A 24,750-nucleotide genomic window follows, 5' to 3' on the forward strand; every position below is an offset into this window, starting at 1 on the left:
CCATGCATGTATAGGTACATAGGAGAGCAAATGATGGTCCCTGTTTTCTTTTTGTAATTACACTGGGGTGGGGAGGGGGGGTGTTATGCATTAAGGTATTACTCTTAATGGTAAACTTCTTTGTGATAGTATGTAAATAGAGCTCTAGGTTTATGTTTTGTCTACTAAGAGAAGGATGAGCTCCCTGAACCAAACAGAACAAGTAGGGGAAGGATTTGGAAGGTTTTTGTGTTCATGCATGGGAAGAAGTTTTGCATCTGCTGAATGCAGGTGTGCTCTATAACATATATGTGCTGCTGTGGATGACCAGTGCCTATGCATTTGTTTCTAGCTTGTTCTGCTCTCTAGAGACGCTCTGGTTTCTATTGAACTTCTGCCTCTGCAGAACAAAACACCCTGTTTTGTCTTGATACCAAATGCAGCAGTATGTGGAATGGGAGGGACTGTGCACATGGATGGCTGTTCCTGAAGTGCATGTGTTGCATCGTGTTGCTCATCAGGTAAGGATTATCCCTGAGGCTTGCTGATACTTGAGAAAAAATATAACTGACTTGGAAATTTTTGTCCTCTCTGTTCCTCCAGGAAAATCTTGTGATGTGCAATAAATAAACAGTTATTACGAAACTCTGTTGGTGTTTCTGTACTAGTCTTTTTAGGAGCTAAATTCCCAACAATGTTTCCAAGCTTCAGTTCTGATCAAACAGATTTATTTACTTTAATAGATAAAATGTAATTAGTCAAAACTTGCCAAAATCTAGTTTATTACAGTTGTATGCCTCCACTCAGGATTGTGTTTGGGGAATGAAGGGAGGGCAGGACATAGGTTCTAGGAAATTTTGTGCCTCTTAAGAGTTTTGATATTATTTAATTTGGGCAATAAAATACAAATCAGCCTATAAGGAAATTAATATAATTCATATGAAACAGTGCTCAGCTCTCTTGGAAGTTGTCAGGAGACTTCTCAGGGACTGAAAAGAAGTTGGACACGCTGTACCTCCTCTGAAGATACTATTAATAATGTCATTGCTAAAGAACATAGAGACTGTGGCACTGATCCTGTGCTGTATGGGTGCTCTGAATTTGCTGTGAAATAGTAAAAAACTCTAGTTTTTTCCTAACATTTTACTCAGGTTACATATTTTGGAGAAATACATTTGGTGAATGCCATCATACACTTAATGTATATTTTTCTCTAGGGAATTTAGGACTTGATTTTAAGGGCAGATTTTAATTATGCTGTATGCTTAATTACAGTATTTTAAATTTACATTTTTCTACGTAAAATTTAGAATGTTTTCAGGAGATTTTTCTATTTTTGGAGAAATTCCCAATTTTCCAATTTCAGTTGCACTGTGCAAGGGATAAACATTTTGTTTAATTAATCGCATTTTTCTTTCAGGTATGTATAGGTGAAACTAGAAAGAGGATTATTTCTTGCTGGAGCTTTAAACTGGCAGCCCATTGTGGAATCTTTTGAGGTGGGCTTTGCTAGCTTTAGAGGATTTAAAATAGTGGAAATAGTAAGATACTAAGATAGGATTGTTAAAACTTAGATCTACCTCTTTTGCCTCCTATAAGCATGATCTGGTAAAACCTTAGTGAAAATGCCCAGATGGACAGCTTTTCTTGCATGAAACAGCCTTTATGTCATACTACAATTACTACAGTGATCTCTGAGATCACATGTGAATCAGTTTTTAACTTGGCTCACTAAAGAAGCAAGGCTTCTGCTGTCATGTCACAGCATGACATGTTCATCCCTTTGTAACCTGCAGGTCAAATCAGTTTAAAAGTGGGGTAGAGATACCAGAAGGGAAAATCTGCAGTAATTCCAGGAACTGAAGACAACCCCTGAACTTATTTGTTTATCTGCCAGAGAATGAGAGGCTTGATTTTCAGCAATATTTCCTGGCAGCCAAGTAGAGCTGCACTTGCATCAGATCATCAGGTATGCAACAAGTGGCAAAAATGTAGAGAAATGCAAGAGTCTCTTGTCCAACAGAAAACAAAGACAAGTAGGTAGGGAAGACTTGAAGATATGATTGCAGTGTGTGTTAAGGGGCAGGAGGGGCTGTTGATGTTCAACCCTGAGACACAAAGACAAAATCAGCTTTTCCTTCTCAAGAAATATTTGATTGCAGCTAATCAAGTACAACAAACATTTATTAATAATTGTTATCTAATGTATTTACAGTTGAAAATGTGCCCCTCTACTCAGCCCTAGTGAGGCTGCATTTGGAGTAGTGTGTCCAGTTCTGGGCTTCTTGTTACAGCAGAGACATGGAGCTCCTGGAGCTGGTCCAGCTGAGGGCTACGAAGATGATTGAGAATCTGGAGGTCTTATGAGGAAAGGCTTAAATATAGGGAATATAGGGCCTATTGAGCCTTGAGAAGAGGTGACTGAGAGGAGATATCATAGATATCTACAAGTATCTGAAGGGAGGATGTCTGAGGACAGATTCAGGCTCTTCTCAGTGGAGCCAAGCAATAGGACAAGAGGCAATGGGTAGAAACTGATGTACAGGAAGTTCCACCTGAACATGAGGAAGAATTTTATTGTCCAGGTGGCCACATACTGAAACAGATTGTCCTCTCTCCAAAAGAGATAGTGTGGATTCTCCCTCAAGAACCCTCTGGACATAATCCTGTGGCATGCACTATTAGATGACCCTGCTTGAGCAGGGAACTTGTACCAGATGACTCACTGGGTTCCCTTCCAACCTTACCCATTCTATAAATATATAGCCACTCAAGGTAAAGAAATTTAACACCCAAGAACATAGCACTGTTGGAAAATTACTGTCAGTTTTGTGAACTTCTGTGCTGAGTCTCAGTCATCCTAAATTTATCTGAAATAATTTTAAAAAAATTAAATAGTAGAACTTTAAAATGTTGAAAATCCTCAGGGGAAAAATACATCATCTAAAAAGACAAGGCACATCCATATGGTTGATGAAGCTTAAAATACCTTGCTTGATCTTTCTGGCAACCAGCCTATAATCAGTCTGCAACCAGACCTTTCTGTGTATCAGACTTTAGGAACTGCTGAACTCATGAGAAATATGAAAGTAAAAGTGAACTTGTTCATACTTCTTTTCCCACAGTGCTGAAGTAATAACTTAATACATGACTGAGGGGAAAGGTATGGGCAGTGCTGCTTGAAATCATGACCCCAAGGGCCTTGCTCCTTTGGGTTTAGGTCAAGGCTATAGCAAAGATGGTGTTTTCTATTTCCTTAAAAGGGTGTCTGTGTTGCTAACACAGGCCCTTGAGGTGTGATTAGTTACTCAGAGGAAAATGCTTGTTCTCCGATTGGCAAAATATGTGTAGAAATCACAGCTGTTACTACAAATAAAATGAAAATGCACTCAATAGATGTAAACTCTGAGCTTGGACAAAAACTGTCTGGCTATGGTTATTGCTGTTTTGGACAGTAAAATTTCTTTTCATCTAGATGTTACTTTGTCCTGCCTAAGGATAAAAGGGTATAGATTTTGAAACGTTGGACTGTTTAGGTAGATAAAGTATTTAATGATGTCTCTAAATGAAAATGTTTGAGCTGATTGACATAAATGTTGATATAAATGGAAGCAATATCTGGTTTTCATAGAAAAGCCAATAGACTGGCTGCCTGCTTGAGAACAGAAACTCCCATGAAACTGCACAAAGCAGAACACTTTGCAGGTAATGAGGTTCCAGAGTTTACAATTCATCTTAGTTGGCAGCCTATGAAACACCAATAGGATGTCTTACAAGGTACATCCTCATCTTCATATTTGCATGTGTGTTAATAGCTATTCTGTCCCTCCATAAATCAATATACTTCTAAGGCTTGCAAACAGAACTGTTTAGGCAGCTCCTAAAATGCAGGCTTGAAAATAAGGGATGATTCACTAGGTTGCCTAATAAACAACAAGTCTTCTCAGCTTACTAAAATAAAATTCACTTTTCTAAATTTTAATCATCAAAGTAGCTTGGAATACAATTCAGTGTATTTGTATTTTGATTTCACTGCTCAAAGCTCATATGTCATCCTATTTGCATTAGTTATTCTGAAATAAAAGAATTACAGGATCTGGATCAAGATATTATCTGCCTCATTAATTGTAATGGAACTACTCACTGAACTAGTGTGAACAAGACAGGTTAATGCACATTTAAATCCATGGGATCAAGTGTAATACTTTTCATTGACGAAGAAAATTATACAAAGGAAAGTCCTATTTCTGCAGATATTTGTATCTGTTGCAAACAAAGAATATCTAACTTCAGGATATGTTAATTAAGGATTAAAATGATCCTGATATATTTCAAGTCATGTAAAAAAAGAAATTGTCTCTTGAGAGAAAAGAGTGCAAAAGGAAATGAATACAGGAAAAAACTTTTTGCCCTGATCATGCAAGAAGTGACCATACTTTTTTTATCATTTAATAGATTGATCAACTTTTCCTTTAATGTTCCTTAGATTTGATTTTGCCCCTGAAAGTAAACATATCAAATAGTAGTGCAGTGTGACAAATACAGATCTATTATAATAATCCAAACAGCTGATTTAGAAATTCACAGTTGTCCTTGTAGAATAACAGAAATATTTTTCATAGGAAGCACTTGCCAGCGTTGCAGAAAGCATTTCAGAGCTCAGAGGTGATGCAGTAGATCTAGACTGTAGGAGCATCAGGGAGATGAGAATCTTGTCTTCTAGAGAATTCAGCTGTTTAGCACCAGGCTTAGAGCAGGTTCTTACAGAGCCATCCTGAAACATAATAGTAGAAAGAAGCATCTTCCAGATTTATTTTTCCTCTAGTTTTAAAAGCCCTTTTTCTTCACTTGTCATACATGTTCAGAGGTAGCAGGTTTATTCTTTTCAGGCAAGTACATGTCCTGGAATAGGTTAATCTTTTCCAGAACTAAATTCAAACTTACCCTCTCCTCAATGAGTGTAGGAATGTGACTTTGAATTAGGGCAAATTACAAAATTTCTCTTCTGTGCTTCCAGTGCTATGTAGGTACAACCTACCTGTGAAAGTATTGAAGAACAATCGGATCAGTTTCATCCATTCTTTCTGAATTTCAAGTGTACCAAACACCTTTGCCATTAATAAGGTAGTTGGCACAATCATCGTGGTGGGTTTTAGCAGCAAAAGAACACCAAATGACTGAATTTCAATGAAACCTCAGGACCTAAGCTTGGGAGGTAGTGTCCATCTCTGAAACCCTGTTTAATGTGTCACAACATTCTGAGTTTGACACCTTAAGCCTAGCTTCTCTCAAAAGTGATTTTTAGACATGCCATTTCTGATAATACCATTCTCTGCCAAGGAGGAGAAAAATTTCACTGCAGGTGTATTAGTGTTAAAGCAACTTTAACTGTAACTACTTCAGTAGGACAATAGGTCAAATGACTGATTAGCTGCCCCCATTGACTAATCTGTCAGATCTTCCTGCCTGCCAATCAGAATTTTGCCTTTAAACTGGAGTTCTTAGGAGCTTAGTTTTAGAATTATTCATGTCACAGAATGGTAACTAAATAATTAGTAGGTTGAGTAATGTAATTCACTGATGTGCAGAGAATGCATGTAAAAATTGTTTTAATCATAACTGGGTTACTAAAGACGTGGAATATGTGGCTGAGATGGCAGCTTTTAGTACAGTTTGCAAGTAGAATAATCTTATTTTCTCCATTTTTTAAATCTAGATTTCATTTTACATTGTATTGTTCAAAGGAGGCATCAATTATCGTTCCAGTTTTTCTGCTGTCATCTGTTTGTCCCCTGTGGCTTGGTACTGCAGATCTTCATTATTGAATGTTCCTCATGCCACCACATCCATACAGGACTGTAATTGGAAAGAGGAAAATTTGTGATTCTGCTGTGAATTGTTCCTAAAGGAAGAATTGCAAAACCAAGCAGTTCTCTTGATCTTAGACTTCAAGTCCCATAATTCAGTCTGCCAAATGTGCATAGCCAAGTTGCAAACTTTGGTGAATGTTCATCACCTGCACTGAAAAAAGAAATCTTTTTAGTGGTCCTGTGGCAGTATGGATGGGAAGATTCCTTACAATGTACTGTAACTAAGTCCCCATATTCCCTAAACTTTTCTTTAAGTGGGTAGTTAAACACTGTTGTCAGAAGCCTGGCATGGTTCATGAGCAGGATCTCCTCTGCTGTCCATTGATCAGTTGGTAACTCTTACAAGGGGCTGCCAGGAGAGAAGGAAATCACTTGCTGTCTCCTCAAAAGCACAGGGTCTGTGCTTGGCTTACAACTAAATTTCCAATTCTTTTTAGAGGCTGAAAATGTGTGATGCCCATTGACTTTCTGTAGGACCTCAATAGAATGTTCACATTTCAAAAGACAGACTTTTTTATCTGCTAACTTCTGATAAGATTTTAAAAACAATTTTAAACTTTTAAATTTGATCTTTTAGCTACTGTATTAATTTGAGGAAAGTGATAGTACCTCTCCTACCTGTAGCTGCTACTAAGGGGAGCACAAAGAAACCCCACATCCTTGTACTGAAATCTAGCAATTTGCTGAAAGTACAAGTGTGACCAGTGAGCTGTTGGTTGGGATTTCGTTTATTTTGCTGTATTATTCCCTGCTTTCTCTTTTTGCTCTTGCTGTTAATAAAAAGCTTAATAAAAATAAAATTATGACAATCAGAAATGATGTGTGAATATGACACAACCCATAACAGACACTTAAGAGCTTTCTTTGCCTTACCTTTTAAAGAGAGGTAATACTTGCTGAATGTAAGCAGTATATATAGCTCTATGGGTGTGCATACCAGTGCATGTTTCTGAGTCTTTTTGCAATAAGCTACCTGATCATACTTTAGCTTTTTTGATTCCAGAATCTTAGCACCACCTTTCAGCCAGTGACCCTATAATGAATGTTGCATTTACATTACCAAATCTCATCACCATATGTCTGTGAGTGCTATGAGGCTCAGATCAGCTAAAGACTGCTGTAGGTCTGTGAAGTAAAATATAACTCCTATTCTTAGGTGAGGTATTTCTGCAGAGTTTATGTTTAACAATATGGATACCAAGGAGAAACTAATTTGAACTGGGTTTTTCATAAGGAAAATAGGTTATTAAATACTGATAGAGAGACTAAGTAAACTGCCTGAGGTTTATTTTGTATATGTACATACAACAAACACAGGAATATAGCTGTACAAGTTAAGAGATTGTTACTAATTGCCAGGGCACAATTTTTTCAATAAAACTATTCATGTGCTTCGAGGAGATAGTTAAGATTGTTTTTCCTTAGAATGATTAATGACAAAGGGCATAGAACCAGACACCCAGGCTGAATTTGAGGACGAGTAATTCAGACAAATACCAAATAAATCCAATTATTTTCATTGTACTTCTCTGAAATGATGGTTTAATATATAGCCCAACTGTGACAGATTTTTGGACTAGTATACATAGTGTCATTTTTAATGCCTTATGGGTTTCCTTTCTGGTTTAGTGATATTTTTTTTCATATCTTAAGTAGACTTAGTGAAGAAGATTTAAATTTAAAAACAGTTTCATACCTTTATAAATTTCTGTGTGTTACATATGTGTATATATTTGCACACCTGAATAGAGGTACAACAAAGAACCATTTTTGCATGTGGTTCATCAATTATACTGAAAATACTTAACTATTCATTGTAAAAAAAAAAATACTACAGGGTATTTTATTACTTGTTCACAAAAATTTTGACAAATGCAGTTTGAAAGTTACAGAGGATGACATCTCCACCATCATCTTTGGAAAACTCTTGATATTCGAAGCGGCACATTAGTGCCCTTTTCCTTGATTCACAGCCTACTTTCAATATACCACTTTTATTTTAAACTCTATAATGAAAGAAATTACTTGATTCTAGTGCTCTTTTGTTCCTTTATCCATTCATGTGCTCATCTAGCAGTCCTCTAATAATTTCTGAACTGGCAGCCAATTTTAACCAAATTTGACTGAGGATTAGAGGTCCCAAAACTATTAAGGTCTTACACATGTCAGGAAAATTGATACTAAAGGAGAGAGACTCAAGTCAGTGCCCCACTGAGCAAAGCTCACTCACAGCTTACCACAGGGAATCTGCTTAACTGATTGTAAGTTCATGCTGGTAAAGTTAAACAAATCTACATATACTGGCCACATCAAGCCTTAATTTTGTAGTGAACAACAGTATTTGGTTTTAAAGATTTTGTAACAAAAGTTTTTCTTGTGCTTTTTGCATTTGGCCCTCCCTTAACTTTTCATCTTGGCAACTGAATTTTTGCTTTTTCAGCAGGAAGCTGCAACAGCTTTTAAAAAGTGCACTTGAATCAATGTCTACTGAATTTCAGACAACTTCCAAAGTAGCAGCCTGTATGTCAAACTCACAGTTCACGTGTTACTCGCAGCTCATATTCTCTGAGTCATTACAAGGAATCCTGAGAAGTTATGGCTTGGTTCAGTTCCATTTTAGATTGATCGTGAAAACTTTGTTTGGATGACTGATATGATTTGTTTCAGAGACATTAATGAAATCACTTCTGGTAATGTAATAGAGTAATTAAGGTTTGTTATTAGGATAAAATGTGTTGCTTTAAATATTTTCAACATAGTTGGATTTCCTTTCTTGCCAAGAAACACTTATTTTCACAGCAACTGCCACTTTTAATCTCTAAAAGTGCATGGCAGTGTAGCTTAGAGAAGATCCTTACTCAAGGATGTTCAAATGAAGATCCACTCATTTAGGATTAAAATTTTGTTGTTAATTATAATGGTTTTAATGTAGATTAGTCCTCAGAGGGAATATGGACATAAATATCTGATTTAGTCTCTTTACTAGACCATTTACTCTGTCTAAGTTGAAACATGGAAGAGGTCACACAAAAGGCACCACTTGAACTCGTTGGGTGCACGCTTCCAATGTGCCATGGGGATGCAGTATTTCTCACTCTGTATTCACAGGCTTCCAGGCTGGTACCCTGGTACCACAGGTGAAAATTTATAGCTATCTGGCACTGGAATCACTGTCCTGACATTCTGCTTGGCTTGTTAGACTTTAACATATCACCTCTCCATAGGAGACTTACATAGGAGTTCCTCTTCCAAGTCAAGGGGCTGAGAAGTAGTCCATTGACAATTTCTCTCTTGCTTCTCTGGGAAGCTGTGCTACCATTTCTGGAAGTGTCTGTTCCTTGCACTGGTGCACTTGGTGATATAACCACCAAACACTTTTCACTTCTCTCCACTGACATCCCAGATCCAAGAAGGACATAATTTATCAAGCTCTCCTCAATTAACTTCTCAGGTATACAGGAGTTTGCTGTAAAGAAACTGAAATTCACCCAGTGCATTCATGCTGTTAAATGTGTTTGAAGACTGTGATACCTGGCCCACAGACCATCTGGTGCAGGATGGTGACATCCATGTTTTACAGGGCTGCTGTCCTCTGAAACAGACTGGTCACGTTCATTGTCTATGAGTTTTCTGAGCTTCGCAGGGTGCTGCTATTTTTTATGTGTTTTTCTGATCAAAGTGTAACATGTGGGTTGTGTGCAGTCTTCTAGATACATGAATCTTCTATTATATGAATCTTAAGGTATGTGCTGCAGGCTGTGGGGTATGACAGAAAGGAATGTGGGTTTATTTGCAATGGTGTTGGAGGACTACACTGAGCAGACCCACAGAGTGCAGGCTGGTCCATGCTGTCTTTGAGGAAGAGTTGCTAGTGAGTTATCCACAGAGCTGCCCTTGGGCTTTGATATGAACAGAGCTAGCTAATTTCCTTCAAAGGAAAACTGGAGAGGAAGTTAGCCAGGTGACCTCTAGATGGAGATTGTCAAGGAGCTGAGCACAATGTAGACATGTCCACTGAGATTTTGGTGGCATGTAGCTGATCTGCTGAAAGAGATGATATCATACTGGGGTATTGCAGGGTACAAACCAGAATACTCTCCTCTCCTCCTACAGCAGTTTTCTGGAGTTGCTAGTGCTTTCAATATAAATCACCAGGTTTCACCAGGCCTGGAAATTATGACCTTTGCTGTTCTCATGGTCTTGGTCATGAGCCTACTCACAAGGAGAATAAGGCTTAGGGCAGCACAAGAAACTTAAATAACATTTTCCTTAACTTAATAAAACTTTGTAATAATATTACTTTACTTTATAATCATCACTTTGAGTCATTTCACACTTCTTCCAATTTTGCAATTTGTAATATTGTACAGAACAGCCTTCACTATTGATTTAAAACAAAACTCAGTTCATGTTTCTCACAATTGTTGAATGAAAACTATTATTTTGGGTGGTAAAAATAGGATTCATTTGGTATTTGGATGCTTCTGGATACTAAAATATTTTCAGTCATCTCCAAGCACAGGACTCATGACTAAGCATCATACCAGGGTCTGAGTCATAAAGGACTATAAGTAATCTCTGGATTCATATACAATTCCTTGGAAACATTTCCAAAATTGTGTCTTGAAGCTTTTTTCAGCTGTAGGTGCATTCATCTGTCCTTGTCATGGGAGTAGTAAAAACTGGGTGCTGTTTCTAGGGCTCATTCTGTTACTTTGAGAAGAATACAGAAGGCATAATTTATGAGCTTAAGTTATCTTTCCTTCACAGTGTGTGCCAATGTTGATATTTCAGTGCAAATAAGGGTTGCTCTTGAAAACAACAGTCCCAATTGTCTCTACTGTTCTTTGCTTCTCGTTATGGGATGGCTTTGGCACATATGTGCCAGATGCCTTTGGATGAAACTAAATTGGAGTATAGACTCCCAGAGCTCATCTAATGAACTCCAGCCACAATAAGGCATTTTTTCTATGGGGCCAATCTACAGTTAGTCTAGAAGTCTCTAAAACAACCCCCAAGACAAAAGCAAGAAAAAAATTCTTTAAATGTGAGTACTGTGGATTTCAAGTATTCCACACTGAGTGTTCTGCTCTACCAATGCTGTCCTCATTGTCTTCTGTGGATGTGGAAACCATGGCACACAATGTGAATGGTATGTGCTTTTGAAGAGGAGAATGTCTTGGGTTTATAGGAGAGCCTCCTGATTCTTAAAGAACAAGAATGTATAGGCACTATTCTGTCTTGTGTTTAATATCCAGTTACCACTGCAGCACTGAACTTCATCTAGACATATAGCTGCATGTTGCCCTTCATAACCAACTAAAGTCCTCCTAATTAAACTTCTTTGTGTAGGTAGAGAATGGGAAAAGCAGAGTGGTTTTCAGAATTATATTGGTTTGTTTTTACATTAATTTTACCTCTGTTTCAGAGGAGTTATTCTAGAGTTGCACTCTTTCAACAATGGAAAAAATTAAGGGCCATGACTTGACATCTCTATTTTATATATGTACCCAAAAATACCTTGGAAGTTATTCAAATAAATGTACTCCATTCCATTTACTTGACTGTCTGATGGCTTAATCATACAAATAAATGTGAGGATGATATTTATTTGACTGTCTGTCATGGTGTTTCTTTGACTGAACGGTAAAGCATACTTTCTTTTTCCCCAAAGAAAAAAATTAAATTAAATGTGTAAAAACCCACCCCATGTTGTAATGCAACAGTTCAGATTTTAAACACACATAAGTCAGGACATTCAGAGTTATGACTCCCTGGAGTTTGTAGCTCAGCCATGTAGTACATGTGGTGTAGATTAAAACAGTGATTTCCTCTCCTTTCTGTACTCCTTTCTCTTTTGGGTCTTTTCCTCTTTTTCTTTTAGGTCTTTTATGGTGTCTGTACTAGAGCTCCTTCACGGGATGGATGATTCCAGCAAAGGCCCTGGATGACAGGCATGGGAGAAATTCCCATGCAAGGCTGGTACTGCTTGCAGCAGTAGAGGAGCACAGCAAAGAAAAGAGGGAACACAAGGACCACTTTTGGGGAGGCCAGTACCTCCCTTCATGAGGGTGGTCCTGCCTCCATACTCATCTCACACATGCTATTCTGTGCTGTCCATATTGCAGCATTTTCCAAATATTTTTCTCTTCTCCCAGGCAACTAGCAACAGGAAAAGAGGAAACAGCCTCAAGCAATACCAGAGAAGATTCTGGTTGGAAATCAAGAAGAATTTTTTCACAGAAAAGGCTGTCAAGCATTGGAACAGACTGCACAAGGATGTGATGGAGTCACCATCCCTGGAGGTGTTCAAAAAACAACTGGATATGGCCCTGGTCTGGTTGACAAAGTGATGATTGGTCAAAGGTTGGAATCACAGAATCACAGAATAAGCTGAGTTGGAAGACAGCCACAAGGATCATCATCTGACTCCCTGCACAGCACCATCCCCAACAGTCACACCAGGGGCCCAAGAGTGGTGTCCAAACTTTCCTTGAACTTTGTCAGGCTTGGTGCCCTGAGGAGCAGTTCCAGTGCCCAACCACCCTCTAGGTGAAGAAGCTTTTTCTAAAATCCAACCTAAACCTCCTCTGGCACATCTTCAGGTCATTCCCTTGAGTCCTGTCACTGCTCACCACAGAGCAGGGATCAGTGTCTGCCCCTCCTCATCCCCTCATGAGGAAGTTGTAATTGCAATGAGGTCTCCCCTCAGTCTCCTCCAGGCTGAACAGACCAAGTGACCTCAGTCTCTCCTCACTGAGCTTCGTCTCAAGGCCCTTCAGCATCTTTGTTGCTCTCCTTTGGACACTCTCTAATAGTTTTCTGTCTTGTCTTGTGGCACCCAAAGCTTCCCCCAGCTCTGGAGGTGAGGCTGCCCCAGCTCAGAGCAGAGCAGGACAATCCCTCCCTTGCCTGGCTGTGATGCTGTGCCAGGACAGGGTTGGCTCTCCTGGCTCCAGGGCACTGCTGGCTCATGGTCAACTTGCCATGGACCTGCACCCCCAGTCCCTTTCCATGGAACTGCTTTTCAGTCTCATCCCTCAGTCTGCATATACAGTCTAGAAGCTATTTTTCAGCCTAAATTCTATGAAATAACACATCCTTTTTTTTTTTTTTTTCAACAAATGTGCACTTGTCTTGAATCTCTTCCTCAATGTGCATTATTCATACTGGTCTGTGTTCAGGGAGGGGGAGGTAGTAACTTGAGAACAAACCTGTAGGTCCTCATTCTGTGAATGTCACAGATATTCTGTGAATAACAGAACCAGACAATGTGATAACATTTCTCAAAAGCCATATCAAGACTTTCTTGACGGACAATGAAGGATGGATGCTTCTCAGCATTCATATTGATAAAAATTATCTGAAAAGAGAATGTGAGTTCCCTCAATACTTACATTCTGGATCTCTTTTTCTGTATTACTTTTTACATTCTGTATTCCTACATAACCTGAACAAAATATTATATGCTCTTTTATGTGGTTACTGTTTCTTTGCTCATAAATAATTTGCAGTGTTTTCTGACTTGGCATAGTAAAACTCCCAAATTTCCTCAACAATATATGTTTCTGGAGACCGAAAGGTGTAAATTGCCCTGAAGAGAATGCTGGTTTGTTTGCACTCCTCTAGGCCAAATCCTGTAATGGAAGAGTTCATCTGTCCAACTGCTCTCTTTTTTTGCAAGTGCATATCATTATACCCGTCTCTGGATTTTCCAAAGAAAAAAGACAAGTATTTGAGACTGTAATTATTAGTAGTTCCTGCTTTTTCAATTCTATAAACATTGAAATAATTAAAATATTATTCTAAATCCTTTTGAAATAATAGTTTTGGTTTAGTTATTGTGTGTTAAGCACTTACTGTAGTAAAAATAAACACATTTCTATTTCAACTTATACAAGCAGGATATTATTTCCAAGGTCCTCAGGGCAGGGATTGTACTTTTCCTTGTATCTGCAAATTATTTATTGGAAGAGGGGCCCTATCCTCCTTACAGCTTCAGCATTAATACTAAGTGATGATCTTCATATGGAAAATATTGAATCTGAATACACAGAATTTTGTAAATACCAGCAACCTATTGTAGAATCATGACAGCACTTTTCTTTTTCAGCTGCTCATATTTCTCTCCTTGGTTTTTCTACATTTCTTTGTTTAACTGACTAGAGGAGAACAAAGCAGAAAAGCAAGAGCCTAAAGTTAATATCTAAAATGCAGTTGCTTGGAAAGATCTTTTTCTGGTATTCTATGAGGTGGCTAAAGGATTTATGTCCTGGTATGTTGAGTGTGATGAGTACATGCACTGCTGACTTAAGGAGGAATTCTGTCTCAGGTCTAAATGTTCCCTCTGCTTCGTGGACCAGTCTCCAGAATGTGACCACCCATCTTCCCTTGGAACAATATTTCAGAGCTGTGCTTGTAGCAGAGCTGTTTTTCAGCCAGTTGTGTGCACAGGGGCCAGTCATGGTCAGCTCTGGAGCTGGAACACCTCATTCCCATGGCTTCAGCTTGCTGGGTTCAGTTTTACCTCCTTTCCAAAGATGGCATGTAAGAAAAGCTCATCCAGACACAGTCTGTAACACGCTGCTTCTCACTGTGACTGTGTGGCCATATCAGGAATAGACTGGCTGCTGGTTAGGAATACCAGTCAAACAATAACTGTGGAGGTAAATTGTGATTTGTGTGCTGTAGCTATCTGTACACAGGGGCTTCGTGTTGATGCTGTGCTAGGAACTGTCCCAATGAACTCTGCCTGTTCCTGCAGGTTGATAGCTTCATCTTTTGCAAAATTCTTGCTTACTTGGTACATGGAGCTGAAATCTGAGGAAAGTTGTAGAAGTCCAAGAAATAAAAGCAGATGCAAAGGAATTGGTTTGGATATGTGGTTTTAGTCAGTGTTGCCAGCTCAGTTTCTATTTTACAACAAGCTTTAACATTGGATAAATGTTATATTTTTAGAAAAAGAAATTATGTGCTAGTACAAAAGAAAGTATTCCAAGATTCAGTAGGAATTATACTACCTTTTCTTCCTTGGTTTGAAGAAAGAAATAAACCAAACTGATTCAGGCCTGGTTTTGATAATAGAAGAGAAGAAATTCAGGTCAATCACAAAATGGGAGAAAGTAACAGACATTATGAAAAAGTATTGGATGGAGCAGCAGTCATTGCCAGCACTGTACTATAATTGAGTGTACTAGGTTATTTGGTTTGTTTTTAATGAAATGCTGTAAAAAACAGTACCTTTTGTCCCTGGTTAAATATTTACAGATTCTATTTGGAAGCTGCTATCGGAGTTAAATTAAACGATCCTACTATTTTGTATCTTGTATGTTTGCATAAGCCATATCAGTTCCCATTTAATAAGATTTGCTATCAAGAGAACCACAAACTGTTTAAATTCTTAACATCTGCAGCTTTGTCAGGTTTTCAGGGGTTACATGTCTGAGTAGACTTGTTTAACTCAAATAAGGTATTATGGAAACAATTAAATTTCTTCCATATTTTCATTTCAGTGACAGGCTTCCACTCCAGCTTTACAATATGGTATTTCTTTGCATATAGCCAAAAGAGACATTCCACAGGAACAGAAAATTTGCCATTTTTCTTATCACCACAAGCATATGATATCTGCCATCAGCAGTTGGGAAAGTTTCCATTAAAATAAATATCAGAGAAATAAATATTTCAAAACACTTTTAAACTAAGTCCCAGTAGGTGTATATTGCATGAGCACAGACCAGTGTAACTTGGCATTTTATTGCTTTCCATTTTTTTCCACTCATTGTGGTAAGCCTGCCTTAGATTGTTTGTTTAAATATATTCACATATTTACATGAAACTGCTCCACGTATGCACAACATGCCTTCCATTAAAAGTTACATGTTGGATTCATACTGCCTTATGAAAGATAAAATAAAAGCAACACGTTTCAACCTGCAAGTTGTTGTCGATGCATTTTTAAAGGGTTCTCATGGACTGTTTCTTTATTGAAAGAAAATTATATTCTCTGAACTGTGATAAAATGTGAGGCTGTTATAAATGCGAGGCTGCTGTCCCACAGCAAGGATCTAGCTGGCAACCTAGGCTATTTTCAAAAGCAGTAAAAGACATGCATGATAAGAAAAATTACTTAGTAGTTCACCATGTCCTTCCAGCTTCTAACGAAAAATTGTCCAATGCAGTGTATTTTCCGTTACTTTGTCCTGTCTACTTTTTAATAACCCATAGGATATGGCCCTCTATGATGAAGTGTTCTCTTTTGCATGTCTAGATACAACAGTCTTTTTTAAGTCTGTAAATCCTCCTAAGAGAATCCCTCTTTCTCTGTTACATGCTCTTGTAGTGCCCTTCACAGCTTTTCCCAGTGGTAGAGATTCTGAGCACTTTCCTGTCATGACATAAGAATTTACACTCTCTGATTGGTCTAAGAGGAGCTAGCTCTTTGTAGGACTTTGCATAGGATCCAGCTGGAACCAGCTAAACATTTTTACAGCTTCATTTTTATACCCAGATCAGATCAGCTAGGGGAAGGGGAATGTTTGTTCTCTTTTTCGTCTTATTAGCACAGGGCAGAATATTTGAAATGTGTCAGACCAAGAATATTTTACCTCTTTTGTCTATTTTAGCTTTATCCTAATTGTCATCCTTCTATCTGTCAGCCTCTGTTGAAAAAAAATGCACTATCCATTGTCTTGATCCACTTGAGAGAACTACACTGCCTGAGCAGTAAAGAGAGAAAACTGGAAAAGAAAGCTAGATTTGATTTGAGGCAAGTTGTCAATATTTTTAATGCTGGCATATTGTTACTGTGTGTTGCAAAAATGCACATTTCCAGCCAGTCAGCTCTTGGATATGGGATTTACAGCAATGTGTGGAATGGCAGAAATGTATTCCTGTGCACACCTGTATTGCACATTGAATGGCTGACTTGAACATCCATAATAAAATTAATTCCTTCCAGTACATTTCTCCAGCTGTCCTTGTCCTACAGAACTGGTCATATAGGACTATTGGTTATGAACTAACCCCAATGACTAATCTGTAAGATAATGTAATTCAGAGGTTGTAAGTGATTTCCAGTCTACCACAAGAGCCACCAGGTTTGTCAGACTACAAACATGTCCAATTTACTTATTCATTAATTTCAACACCACTGTCTTACAATAAATGAACATGCATCTCAGCCTTTACAGAGTCATGGAATCACCTGGGTTGGAAATGATCTTAAAGACCATCTAGATCCATCCTCTTCTGTGGGCATGGACATCTTTCACCAGACCAGGTTTCTCAGAGCTCCATCCAGTCCGGTCTTGAATGATTCCAGCAATGGGGAATGCACAGCTTCTCTGAGCAAGCTGTTCCAGTGCCCCAAGCACCACAGTGGAGACTTTTTTTCTTCATATCTAATCTAAACATACTCTCAGTTTGAACCCATTCCCCTTGTTCTGTCAGTACATGCTCCTGTAAAAACTCTCATTCAAACCTTCTTGTAGGCTCCCTTTAGGTACTGGCAGACTGCAAATAGGTCACCCCAAAGCCTTCTCTCTTCCAGACTGAACAAGCCCAATGCTCTCAGCCTTTCCTCATAGGAGAGACACTCCATCCCTCTGATCAATTTGGTGGCCTCCTCTGGACATGCTCTGACAGGTCCATGTCTTTCCTATGTTGAGGTACCAGAACTGGATGTAGTTCCTCAGGTGGGCTGTCCCTGTGGGAGGACAGAGCAGCAGAATCTCCTCCCTTGCCCTGCTGGCCACACAGCTTGTGATGCAGCCTAACAGCAGAGGCTGTTTGGCTTTCTGGGCTGCAAGTGTACATGGCCAGTTCATGTCCAGCCTCTCATCCACCCCCAGATCATTCTCAGCAGGGCTGCTCTCTGTCTGTTCATCCCTCACCTGGGATTGACATCAGGGGCTGCCCCAACCCAGGATCAGCACCAGCACTTAGTCTGGTTAAACTTTGTGAGATTCCCATGGGCCACTTATCAAACTCATCCAGGCCCTCTGGATGGATCCCATCTTTCAGGTGTGTCACCCACACAACTCAGCTTGGTGTTTCTGCAAATTTGCTGTGGGTGCACTCAATCCTGTATGTCATTAATGAAGATATTTAATAACACTCATTCCAATACTGAACCATGAGGGACATCATTTGTCACTTGAGTGCATTGAGCACTGCCCTCCAAATGTGACTGTCCAACAACTTATTTACCTAGCAGTTCAGTCATCAAATCCATCTCTCTCCAATCTAGACAGAAGGATGTTGAGGGTTCTATATCAAAGGCTTTACATAAGTCCAGATAAATTCCTTGTGGGTGGCATGAAAATTTAAGAACCATTAAAACACAAGGGCTAAAAAACAAGGGCAGGTCTATCCAGTTTTTCACTGATTTGAAAACTACTGATAATCCTAAAATAAATTAAGGTCTGGTCAGTAACCACAGACAGTAGGAGGTTATTATTCTGTATGCGTGAGAGCAATGCCAGTCTGAGCATTTTTTGGAAGGTGGAGAAACTGAAAAGGTCTCATCCCTTTGTCTCTGCTGTTCAACCTGACACATATGATCCAGAATTAGGAAACAGCAGGAGGACTTTGGGGTTGTGTCACTCCTCTGCTTTGGCCTGGAAATCTGCAGAGGCACATCCTCCTTCAAGCTGTCAAGTGACAGTTTTGCTCTAGAGGGAAATATTTCTGAATTAAAACATACTTTTTCCCACCTGTACAATTTTTTTTCCCAATTCCCCACCTGTACAATTTTTTTTTAGAGCTTATTCTATCCCCCTGAATAATTCTCTGTCAGTCCTTCTTTGTGCCAAGGGGAGGGCAGAGATGAAATACAGTCTGCTAGCAGCAGAGCTGAAGAATATTGCCTGCATAGCTGAAACAAAGAACAATCTCAGCTCTGGAGGCACTGGTTCCAAACTGGTATAATAACAATGACTATGGCATTGATGTGAAGGACTTTGTCATCATCAGGAAAGGCTGTGAAGTGGCTGCTGCAGCCAATTGGAGACACCCTCTCTGCAGCCTCTGCAGCAGAAGGGCAACACACTGTCAGGGCATTGGGGCTTCTCCCAGTCCTCAGCAGCAAGAGAGAACAGGTCAAAAGAGCTGTATATCCACTTTTTTTTTTTTTTTTTTTTTTTTTTTTGCCAAAATTATTTTTCTTCTTGTTTTTCTCAGAGTTTTTACTAAAATTCAGCAGTTTTGGGTGTCCCCACAGTGCCTTCTGCCATCCACAAACCTGCCTTGTGAGTGGAGCTGCACATCAGGCTCCTTAGTCTGCTTCAGCATGATGGAGTGGGGTTTTGTAATGAAACCAGCCCCTGGTGGCTGGTGGGTCAGACTGTTTTGTCCACAATTAAGTGGTGATCAAAATCAAAGCTAATTTAGAATGTTTAAGATAAGTTGCTCCAAACCCAATTACAATTAAGGGGAGTTTTCTATAGATTTTGTTAATTTATAATGTTCTGGAGGAGTACTTTGCCAACAGCTCAGATCCAAGTGCCAGACAGAGTATAAATCTGTTCTTTTTCTCTGAAGTCTTGGTGAAGGAGGAGGTCAGTATGTCTGTGCAGAGTATTTGAGCCTCTCACAGCACAGTCCTTCCCTGTCCCTTCAAATTAAATTTGCTTCCTGCCTGTCTCGCCTTAGGTTTGCAGGTGTAGGTGGTCTTGGGACTCAAAGCAAGAGCAGAGGGGCCAAATCTTAACATGAGTGCTATTTTCTTCACTGACAGAAAGCAGACTTACTTTAAAAAACTCAATCAGGCCAAAATTCAGAGGAAGCATTTATCAACATGCATAATGATTAAATGGAAGGAATAGAGTTCAACTGTGGTCCTTAATCAGTTTATCTCTTATAGTATCTCTTATTGCAATGCATTTCCCAGACTAATTACCACATATGGGAAGGAGTCATTCTCTATCTACATGCAAATTTATGCAAATCTCATGAAAACTTCACAGAGCTGAGATGAAAGGTGCAGAAAAGCAGAGTTTCCATCATTCTGCAGTAGCATTAAGAGTCAAAGAAATTTGTGGCCATTTTTAAACTACTTAACTTCAGGAGGAATTAAATTTCCAGGAAGTTGGGTTTGGGGCTGGGGTGGGGGTGGTGGAGCAGTAGTTTTAAATGAGGAAAAGATCATAGCTAGTTGGTTATCTACCAACAATTACTTTTGTTTTGTAATAATGAGTAATATATTGAAATTTTTAGCACATGTAGTACTATTATAGGTATATACTTGTAAGGCAAATTTCCTTTATTTTCAACTGAAAAAGCTGCCTTCACTTGCTTGTGTTTCAACCTTTCTTCTCCTTCATCTTTGTTCCTGTCTGGCATAACTTTTGCCTATAGAATTTCCAATACTCTTCAGGGTTCTGCAATTATCAGGAGTTGATATTAGAAACAAAATATTATTTCCTTGGCAAGATGCATGTATTTTTTGGAAGACCTGAAGAAATTAGAAAGAGCTCCTAATAAAATTGTTACGGTTTTATTGTTGTTGTTTTTGTTGTTTGTTTCTCCAACAAATATGACCCAAAGAAACAGAAGTGATGTATTTCTGTAAATGATTTTGTATATGATAGACATAGGAATGAGGTAACGCTTTCAACTTGCCAACTGCTATGAGTTATTCCTGTCAATCCACCTACCTAATCCAGTACAATCTTTTCCTTGAATTTAAAACACTGGAAATGGAATTTAAGTTGCTGTGGCCAGACGCTTCTCATTACAAAAGAAATGGTCTTGAAGCAAAACCTCACCTCTGTTTATGACTCTCCAGGATCCAAATCAGGGCACTGTGGTTCATCTCAGCTTAGAAGGGATTCAGAACTGTCTTTTTGATTTTCCTTCTTAACAGTGAAGTGGGAACTAGAGTTGGAGGTGAGCCTTTAGTGCAGCCCTGGATACCAGCACACACACACTATGGTCTTGTTCTGATGGTTTGATCTCAAGACTTAGTTGAGAGATGGCAACACAAAACACGTTGCTCTGAAGAAAGTTTTAATTGTACTATCAGGAACTGGGTGTTCTTTGAAATATCTCCCTACCCTGAAAAAAATTAAGTTTTTCATTATGATTCCAATTAGAGAAATTTGAGAGGTTTTCCCTATCTAGGGTCAGTGATTGCATCACCATGGATCATGGGTAACCCTAACAAAGTGTTAAAAAGGCTTAGTTGTCATACATAGGTACAACCGTTCCCATCATATTTATCTTTCACTCCACAGCTTATAGAAACCAAATATCTGTCAACAACAATTATTAATCATCCATTACCCTGCTGAGATATCTAATAAAGCATCAAACACACAGTTTGAACACTAGAGAAAAGGAGAGAAAATGTAATCCAAATTTTGAGAAGTAAAGGGAAGAAAAATCTCATGCAACATCTGTGCACCACATGTTCATAAATTACAGAGGGCCTGTGAACACTTCTTCTCTCATCTATATGTCATACAGATTTAATAGTTCATCATTTCATGAAAACAACATTATTATTTGCCATGTTTAAAAGAGGGTGTGATCAGCTCTCCAGCAGCACTGCTGCAAGCTGCTCTCCACTGAGGATGAGCTGCTGTGCTTCAGCATCTCATGGTGCCTCAGTCTTTGCATGCAAAGCCCCTTCTTCCTGGCAAGACTGAGGGGAAGCACCTGAACTGCACCTCAGGAGGCTGGGCCCAGGTGTAATAACCTGTGACTCAACAAGGAAATTAATCTTTTGTGCTTAGACCACCAAAAAATGCTGTTGGAATGTGGGAGCTTGCTCAGAAACACGTCTCACCCACAACACACCTTTCCACCAGCAGTACCTTATAGAACAGGCTTTTTTACCTTGGATGAAAATAAAATGAAGAAAATGTTACACTCTCAAGGTATTCTACAGGTTTTTTTAATCCAATGCTGTATTGCAGGTGTTAATCCAAATGTGTGCTTCCATCTACTGAACTGAGACAAGCCAATGGTCTACAAAGGAATATGCAGATAACCAGGGTTGCTCCTGCCTTTTATTTCTGGTGAAATGTATCCACCTCATCATTAAATCCCAGGCCTTGGCCTGACTCTGCACATCCACAAGAAAAATCCAAGTATTGTGTCTTGTAAGTATTTATTCCAAGATACAAATGTTTAGATGCAGAGCTAATAACATGAGACTGAGAGAGAGAAACAAGTCTGATGAAAGGAAATTGTGCTTTTATATTATCTCCCATTCTTAAAATAACTTTTTCCCCCACCAAAAACTTTGACATCTTAAAGAAGAGGTAGAACTTAAAATATGCTCAGGTTTTCTCCAAATATATATGATTAAAAAGGAATAAATAATTTGGAGACACTGGTAAGATTGACTCCTTACAGCCTAAAAAATCTAAACCTAATTTTGTTGTAATATGCAACTATAGAATAATGTTCAAGAAAGATCCAGTTTTGAAACACTTTCCAGCTTGAGAAATTTCCATTGTTCCTCTTCTTCTGCAGATGATTGTTCTGAATTAGGAAATTATATAAAAGATGTAAAAGGCTGTAAGCCCAATTTAAAGCATTTCAGATTGTTATCCCAAGGAGAGTACAAAGGCACTGTCTTCCTCTGCTTAAGTCTTCATTTAACAAAGTGCTTAAGCACAAGCTTATAGAATTATTTAAGTAGGAGTTATGTCAAATTTGGTAGGCATTTTTGTTGCAGTTATCAAATCCTAGCAGGGAATTGATTTCTATGTAATCAAATTACTTCATTAAATCACAGCCTCATATTTCTCTTCTGAGCTCTTGAGACAGCTGCTGCATTTAACAAAAGGCCATTAGCTGCAGTGCAGGGCAGGCACTGCCTTGCTGGCACAAGGATGATTTTCCCAGCTGACTTCTCCAAAGGCTCTGAACCTGCCAGGGAATTTAACTGGATATTGCATGTGATGAACTGTCAGAGCAGGCAGAACCTGTGATCTGCACAGAGGCCACCAGCCAATGGACTGACTCCCTTAAATCAGGTTAGAACAGGAGCCAGATGTTGGAAACAGCTTGTTGGAAATTGGGTTTATCTGCAGCTGCACAGTCAAATTCTTCCAGTTGCTCCAGATGCACATGCAGAAAGCATTTTCTGCATTGGAATTTAAAAGAAACTGTGAGGCCAGAAATCCTTAGCAGGTCAAATTTCAGCTTTAAAGGTCACTGTAATTGTCAGAACAAATAATAATATTTTTGATTTGTCTTTTTGTTTTTCCATGATGGAAAAGAGTGGCTGTGTTTCCATAATGAGCAAAGTGAGATTGTAGCATTTCTGTTTTCCCAGCAGGTGCCACTTTCCTGTCTCTCTTTCCACTGCACTGCTGACAGGTGAATTGGGTTGCTGCTGTCTCCTCACCCTTCAAATGCTCAATTTTGGGAGATGTCCTGAGTCTTGCTGTGCTGGAAGGTTTAGTGTGAGACTGAGAGATTGCAGATGTAATCACAAGTGGCCAGATCAAAATGTAGGGTGAGAAAAGCATTTAGTCCACATAAACATGAGATAACATAAAATAACATAAAATGTTTCTCTGCAGCCATGGAAAAAGAAAGAGGATCAGATTAATACCTGAACACTTGTACACTAAGATGGAATGCACCAAAAAATCAATGTTTCATCACAGCTCTGTAAGATGAGACACAGAGCAAACAGCACTGAGGTCTCTGCAGCTCAATGGGGTGGAGGCCAAAGTTTCATCAAATGAAAGTTACAGCTTTAATTTTCCAGCACTGCAAAATTTTCCAGTGTTTTGGATTGTCAGAATAGAATTTTGAGCTGTCATTGTACTCCAAACAGGTTAAAAGATCTTCCTGAGGAAAAAAAAATAATTAAAAAAAATCATCTGTGTTTCTATATGTCACACAAGCCCCAGAAATTCTAGATTTTATAATTTAGGAAAAAAATTTGTATGAAGTTGAAATATCTCCTTCAGTTTTATGCTACAATATTTTTAATTTTTACATATATTATCATTCTGTACAATTTTGCAGGAATTAAAAGCGAATCATGTCAATTTACAGGAATTTGTGTTTCCAAATAAATAATAAAGGAGAAGTAGATGTTTCTGTCTTCTAATTCTGGGACTAATAGCTAAGCTTATTTCATGGTTACTACCTATGCAAGCAAGTAGAAATTTTTCACAAAAATATTTTTTAATTAAAATGTTTCTTTGGATTATTCCAAAATACTTCCTTTAAATTTCATTGTGATAAAAAGAATATTGAAGTATTTGTATAATTTAATGTAAATTATGAACATAATTCTTGTAGTGTATTATATTAGTTTTAATTTTTCTAACATTTTTACTTTTGCTTTATTCACATATAGTGATCATAATATGCATTATGCATATGCAATATCCATATGTCCAGCTGTTTCATTATCAAGCACAAAGTCTTTTGGTTTAAGAAGCAAGTAAAAGGTGTTTCAGTAAAAACTGTGAACTTGATGATGATATCTTTAAGGATTCTGAAAATGTAAAGTAGCTCTTTTGCTTTTAATAAAGCTTAATAAAATAATGGAAAATAAAATACCAAATAAAGCATCACAAAACACTGCTTGAACCCCTCTAAATGACAGATTTCTAGCATGAAAGCAACTAAAGTGTAATTACAGGTTTTGTGGATTTTTGTTCAATAGAGTTTTCCCATATATGCTGGTGTCAGCAAAATGGCATTTACTTTTATGTAAATGTTGATAGACAAATTCATTTCTGAAATTATAAATAGATTGGGAAAAAAGGTGCTTTTTCCTCAGTCTTGTTAGGCAGTTTAGAAAAGGTTATCTTATTTCTTGTTGTGAATTACTGTGAATTTCCTGATCTTCCCATCAAAGCAACTGCAGCACTATCCAGTTTGACATGGCTGCATGTTGAGTGACAATTTGGGGTTTAGGAGA

The 24,750-nt window shown here is 38.4% G+C and overlaps 1 long non-coding RNA gene across 1 annotated transcript; it reads left to right on the plus strand.

Moving 5' to 3' along the window:
* Positions 1 to 1,428: 1,428 nt before the first annotated feature.
* Positions 1,429 to 11,013, plus strand: LOC306799929. The gene is made up of 3 exons (XR_013773716.1): positions 1,429 to 1,478; positions 2,604 to 2,754; positions 10,620 to 11,013. It is a non-coding gene; the product is annotated as an uncharacterized lncRNA (long non-coding RNA).
* Positions 11,014 to 24,750: the final 13,737 nt, after the last annotated feature.

This window comes from Erithacus rubecula (genome assembly GCF_903797595.1).
Source record: "Erithacus rubecula genome assembly, chromosome: 3".
NCBI classification, from domain to species: domain Eukaryota; kingdom Metazoa; phylum Chordata; class Aves; order Passeriformes; family Muscicapidae; genus Erithacus; species Erithacus rubecula.